Source organism: Pteropus medius, unplaced genomic scaffold (assembly GCF_902729225.1).
Source record: "Pteropus medius unplaced genomic scaffold, Ma_sr-lr_union100, whole genome shotgun sequence".
NCBI classification, from domain to species: Eukaryota; Metazoa; Chordata; class Mammalia; order Chiroptera; family Pteropodidae; genus Pteropus; species Pteropus medius.
The window spans coordinates 828487-835273 of record NW_024352148.1 but is presented as its reverse complement, the minus strand read 5'-3'; the positions used below and the strand labels follow the sequence as shown (position 1 = coordinate 835273).

The window sequence follows — 6787 nt, the reverse complement described above, 5'->3', positions numbered from 1 at the left end:
TTAACAATTTTTAATTTTAAATATTTTACTTTTAAAATATATGTTTCCACTTCATTACGTAGGATAACGTACTACTTCCTGAGTTCGTGTTTTGTCAACTGTAGATTTAAACGGGTCTTAAAAATCGAGGGCATTCTGTCGGTGTTTTTCTTTCTTAGTGGTACATAGAATAATAATGTGACTTATAACAGATGGTGCCTTATGATTCAAAATATGAAATTTTCACTATATTAAGAGTTCTGACAAAAAATAAGCTCAGGAAATGCGAAATTCAACGACGTGAAAGGCTGACTCGGATGGGGGCTTCCCTAGGCTTTCAAAATCCTGGTGCTCCGTTCAAGTCCCTAACGGAAGGAAACTTTTATACAGCACTTTCTATTCACCATGAAACCCCATTTGAAACCCCATCTAGAACACGGTGCACAGGACTCGGCAAAGTGTGGGACAGACTGAAAGTAAACGCAGAACCTTCTAGAAGTCCCTAGCAAGACAAAAAAGGGGCAACGAGGAGAGTTAGGATCACGAAAATTAGCTCGCACGAGAACCCAGGCACGACGTTAAGTTCCCCGTGAACACATGACCTCATCTCCTCGATGGGAGCAAAGGGGCCCCCGGCTCCTACCTGGCGCGGGGCAGGCTGTGACTTACGACAAGTCTGTGCCTCCCCCGGGCAGTGAAAACCTAACGGAACCGTCGTGTGTAAACAACAAGTGAACGCACCCAGGATGCTGCCGGAAGCCGCTGGGGGTGGCAGGAAGGCCGGGGGGGGCAATGCTGGGCCTGACTCTGACACCCCGACCAGCAGCCGACGTCAACGCCGGGCGCTCACCCCCGGGGGCCACTCTCCAGGCGGCAGCTCTCAGCGTGCATGTCCGGAGCCGCCCGGCGTGTGTCAGGGTGACCGGCACCCCCTAAACCCGTGACCCTCGAGTGCAGCAGAGGAGACCCCTCAGATGACGCAGGGCCCCGGCAGCTTCGTCAGAAAGTAGCCTGGGTGCGGCTTTGCTCATGGATGAGGAAGAACAAGGCATTCTTCAAATAAAAACACACGAGCGAAGCTCTCCAGTGCCCTGGGGTCCGCAGCCGCCCCAGGTCCGCCGAGTCCGTCTCCAGGGCTGGTCCACCTGTCCCTACGTACCCCTCCCTCGCTTACGGTTTTCTGGGCCAGGCCCCTTAAAAGTCCTAAGGCCAGAGGAGAACAGCGCCGGGGACAGCCAAACGCACGCACGGCTCGCGCGCTTCTGCATTCGGAGCCCCCGGCACGTGGGTTTGGCATCGGGGTCAGCGCCTTACGTGTTCCGTGCCCAGGGTCCTTGGGCGCACAGGTCGCATTTGCTGGCAGCGGTCAGAATGCGTGTTCCTGGCGCGAGCAAGCCAGCTCGCCAAAAGCAGCAAACACACCTCTCCCGTCCTAAGTTATGACCTGTTTACCGCCAGTGAGTTACTATTAAAACGCATCATGCGACGAATGTTTGCTACGTCCTCCTGTTCCCAGATGAACATTCTCCCCGTGCGCAGGCTGCGTCCTAGCCCAGCTAGGCAGCCACACGCACACGCGCCTCACAAGTGAATCACAGGCCACGCGAGGCGGTGCGAAGGGAAGCGCGGACCGGGTAGGAGGGCCGGCTCGGCCGAGTCCGCCCCCATCCACTCCGCATTTGCGGGGGGCCACGCACACCGATGCGCACCGCGAGTGGTGACAGCTACGTGAGCCGGGGTCCCCACCTTCCGGCACTGTGCATTCTCCTGGGAGACGCAGCCACACGTCACGTGACCAAACACTGCCGCTCCCCGCCCTCCGCCCCTGCTCCGTCGCCTCCGTGGACCCAGCACCCTGGAGCATGTTCCATGCTGCACTCACACATTTTCTTTATTGTCTCTTCCCACTAGAACACAGAGTCCCTAAGAAGCGCGACTCCTGCCCGCTCCACCTTCTTCTTGTCGTCGGGATGTGCAACAGTGCCTGGCATGCGACATTCGCTTTTGAACGAACAAAGGAATCGCGTTTGTCCGTGCGATCAGCTCCACTTCCTATACAAGGATCCCACTGTTGAAAACAGAACTAATCGTCTCTAAGACCTTTCCTCATAATAGCGATGATGTGAAATGCAGATATTCCCAGCACATAAAAAACCCGACTCTAATAATGTAATTTATAGGAAGAGTGTTACAGCAAAGCCGAGCAAAATTTCTGCGAAATTGAGAGCAAATTTTATCTCTATAACCTTCTACCTACCAGGGTAAAACATGATTATCCTAACATTCCCTTGAACCTTCCGGATACATAAACTGAGAGTTGACACAAAGCAGAGAAAGCCTCAAATTGTGAATCATTTTTCGTAGCAAGTTGTGAAAAGGAAAAATATAAATGACAAGTACGTTTCTAAGTCGTCATAGAATTACGAGGCCAAAGAGACTACATCTCACATTCTTGGGTATTTTACTACAAAGCTCTCCGATCTGGCAGAGCAGAAATTCCGCTTCTTTAAAGATATGTTTCGTTTTTCCAAAGCATTTTATTGCTTTTAGCATCTCTACGAAGCCCAGACTCATTGGTGGGATGTGGCGTAAAAACGCACACAAAACGTCTTTGGGAGTCACGCAGACTTCACCGTGCTTACCTATCTTTCCATTTCATATCTATGATTTGAGATTTCCTTCCTCTCAAGTTTGCTGCAATCCTGTAACATTCTTTGCCAATTGGCTTATGTGATTTTTGATAAAATCGATCTCAACAAATGAAGAGGAGGAGGCAAATAACAGGCTCATAGAATATCTGTGTTCACGCTGCAGACGCTCCTCTCCTGAGGATTATAGGAGGGAGAACTTATCTCATTAATCAGATGAAAGGCCAATAAAAACCCCAAACCAATTTCCAACTTAAATTAAGCTCTCTAGAAACAACACTTCAAAATTTACAGTTCCTTCAGCCCTGAGAGCTGTGAGTGGCCGGGGAACACTTTCGACTGACATCCTCTATCTAAACGACTATGAGAAAAGATTGTTCTAGGTCCACGGCCATGACTCCCTGAATGCACCTGATCCCGTCTGATCTCGGAAGCTAAGCAGGGTCAGGCCTGGTTAGTACTTGGATGGGAGACCGCCTAGGAAGACCAAGTGCTAGGGGTGTTTAAAGAAAAAGAAATGTTTATAACCAAAGTTACAAACGAGACCTTGATTTAGTTTAGTACCTGAAACCATGTTTCGTGTCACTTTCGCCTGACCTTCCAGGTGTTCCTTTACAGCAAAACTCCAGCGCCAGAGTCTTTGCACCTGTCTGTCTCTAGCACAGCTCCGAAGCCGTCTGTGCTTCAGGCTCGCTGACTGCAGGAGAGGACCCCGGGGCTCCGCGGGGGCGAGGGGTAACGAGTGTTAACATCCACATCCATCTCCACCTCAGACTCCACCGTAACACACACACACAGGGGTTCAGAGCACGCCACCCCAAAACACGCCACCCCAAAACACGCCACCTTGGCGTCCTGATTATTCTGCGTGAGTTACAGGCACTAACAATGGCAGATACAGGAAGGTGCATCGAGCAGAAAAGCCAGCGCATCCCCTCCTGCTAGTAGGAGGGGCCAGATTGTTAATCCCCAGAGTATCCCTGACGTGCTCAGAAACAAGAGATAAAATCACACTAACTGTTTTATTCTGTTCTTTCAAACAGGATGAATATATCCTAAGTATCCATGAAGAAAGATCCTGGCGTGTCCATGACATGTAAATTGTCTCATGAGCATAAAAAAACAAAAAAAAACCTTTTTGCTATTGCCTTTAATTATAGATAATTAATACATAGTTAATTAAGCTATTCATTTAGCTTTCACAAATCATGAGGAGGAAACTCTACTCTGATGCAGTGCCGAATAAAAGGTACACGAGAAAATGTCTCACTCGGATGCAGTTTTAAATGAGGCGGGCACGGCGCGGGGTCGGGTATCCAGGGCCTGGGGAGATAAAGGGAAGTAAACGGAGGACTCTCTACTGTGACGGTGCCCAGCGGAGGGAGCCCCGGCCGTCAAAGAGAATGTAAGTGATGACCGAGGCTGACCATGACGCTGAAGAGCTTTCCCCGCAGGCTTCAGTATTGTAAAAAGAGCATGTCCTAAATGAGGCCAGCCCTCTTCCACAGAAACAAAATGTGAAAACATCAGGCATCATTTGTGAACAGTGGCTCTGTGGCTATATTTGTATTTTGAATCAGGCCTTTCATCACAACAAACTATAAATAAAATATGAATCGAAACCTTTCTTTCTCTTATTAGTAGCCAGATGCATACATGACGCAGGCTTAAGTTATTTTTCACTTTGCTCAGTGAATACAAACCAGATGAGGAAAAAGCGCCTGTCTTAAAAGCCTACAGCCTCCGTCAGAAACAGACTCGCAGATACAGAGGACAATCTGGTGACGGCCAGAGGGGAGGGGGTGGGGGGCTGGGAGAATGGGGTGACGGGTTAAAGCAGCACAAGTCACGGGGACGGGGAGCACGGCACGGGGAACGCCGCTGGCGCTCATGTAATGGGTGGGCGGAGGGCCCGAGGGGAGAGCGAGCCGTCGGGGGATCGTCTCATAAACCACGTAAATGTCTAACCAGGGTGCTGTGCACCTGAAACTAATAATAAAATACAATTTTTTTAAAAAGCCAGTAGCCTCGTTCAATGTGGGCAAATGCAACGGGAGTGCGTTCTAGAAGGGGCACGGCTCGCCCGGCGCTGACATCTGGAGCATCCCCAGGGAACGCGGCCGTCCGCTGGTGCCGCACGACCCCGCCGGCTTCGGACCCGGCAGGGAAGCGTGGGCCACGGTGCGGCCTGTGAAGCCGCCACCGGACGTGCTCCTGGGCACGGCGCAAGTACCTCTTCTCGCACCGCCTCAGAGCTTCCCGCCTCCATCGTTTCTACCACTAAGTGTTGACATCGTCTTCAACAGTCATCGCTGTATAACTGAAAAACGTTACTAAACATAATTATTTCGATGTTATGACAATTGCCAGCACCACATGTATGTCTGCGTGGGTACATACGTGTATATGTATATAGAGAGCGTGAACAATACACATAGGTAAAGGGTGCCGACAACTCTCGTATACACGCTTACATATTTACAGATTCAAGCGCTTACTTATTTATACATGAGAATGTATAACTGCATAAGTAGCTCACAGGCGCACAGGATTTGCTGGGTGTCAGGCTCCGTTTCAGGCGCTTTCTGTACGTTCGCTGACCCTCCCCAGCAGCCCGCATACTCCTGTTATGATCCCGTTCTGTCAGGGTGAAACCATGGGGCTGAGCTGGAGTCACGTGCTGCCTGCACGCGCTGCAGGTGGGTGGCCGGTCCCCGCTGCTGCGGAGCCCACAGCAGGGGCCACAGTGCCGAGAGCAGGAGGGGGCCCGAGCGAGCAGGCAGCTACCAGCGACAGCCAAATGCCGAGGCCCGCTCACCCCCAGACATCTGCCAGGGAGCGCCGTGGTGTGTGCATGCCGGGCAGGCTCTGCAGACAGAGGAACCTGTGTAAGAACACGGGTCCCAACCATCCAGCCAGTCGACGTGCTCCGAACGTCCCTTCCCTTCCTAACGGCAATCACAGGCCCTCAGACAGCCGGGGGCCACCCCTCTCCCCGCACAAACCCAGCCCTGCCCGGACAGTCTGGACGACCCCTTCCTGACGCCCCTCCCACACCGGCCCGGCAGAACGCGCCCTGCGCGCCGCTCCCGCGCCAAGCAAGCTCTTCCTTCCGTGCGTCTTCTCTCTCGGCCTCTCGTCTCTGAACGCTTGCCTGGGCTGGAAACTCTTCTGCGGCTGTCCTTCCTGTAGCCGGCAGCGTGTCGTAAAACCGTCTGTACAGACACACACCTGCTGAATAACTGATAGCGGTGAGGATGGCCTGGGCTCCGGGCCACCCGCGTCCTGGCCGGCCCCGGCCAGGCCTGCATCTGCGCCCAGGTGCTCCGTGCATCCGTAGCTGGGTCTGTACAGGGCCGCAGGGCTCACGCCCTTCGCTACTGCAGATGGCTGTGAAGGGGCGTATTTTGTTAAAGAAATTTGCTGGAATTAAATAAGCTTTCTGCAGGAAATTCTCACGCGACCAAAAGCACCAACCTCAGACTATAGTTCCGTAAGATGCTGCTAATACTCATTTAGCTATTAGTTTTATTCTGATAATCAGTGTAAAATCGTGTACTTTTGTGAAGAACTAAAAGATATTAATAAGTATTTGACAGGTGAATGAATGAACAAATGACGTCGCAGGTATGTCCTTGAAACTGTGTAACCAGGAGATGACTTATAACTAGGTCAATAAGTAGCAAGTTGTGTAACTGCAAAGACAGGTATTTTATTTTACAGTAATTGGACACTAGTACAACACGCTTCGATTCTGACCAGATGTGTTAAACAATTTTCAGTTTATTTTATTGGCTCCAAAACATACAGGTAAATGTACTGAAAGGAGTATTTCAAAACCCCACTTAGGAATAATCCAAACACTAATCAAAAAGGAATTCGCTTTAAAGAAAAAAGCAAGTAAAAACTGTTCTTAGCATGCTGAATCTAACGTGTATTTTATCAGATTACTAACCGAACTACATGATGCTCAGCGCATTCGATCTTAAAAATGCTTTGGAACTTAGGGGAAGGAACAGAAGGAACTGAGCGAGGCATGCAAAATGGCGGTCAGCTCGTATGATCACAGGCACTGGAAGTGGAATTGTGTTCTTTTTCATGTTTGACACCCAACGGCCGGAGCCTTGGTGCCCCAGTGACCCGCAGGTAGGAAAAACAGT

General features: G+C 50.8%; 1 pseudogene; it reads left to right on the top strand.

Moving 5' to 3' along the window:
* The first annotated feature begins 3010 nt into the window (after positions 1 to 3010).
* LOC120589361 (uncharacterized) lies at positions 3011 to 3129 on the top strand (annotated as a pseudogene).
* The last annotated feature ends 3658 nt before the right edge of the window (positions 3130 to 6787 follow it).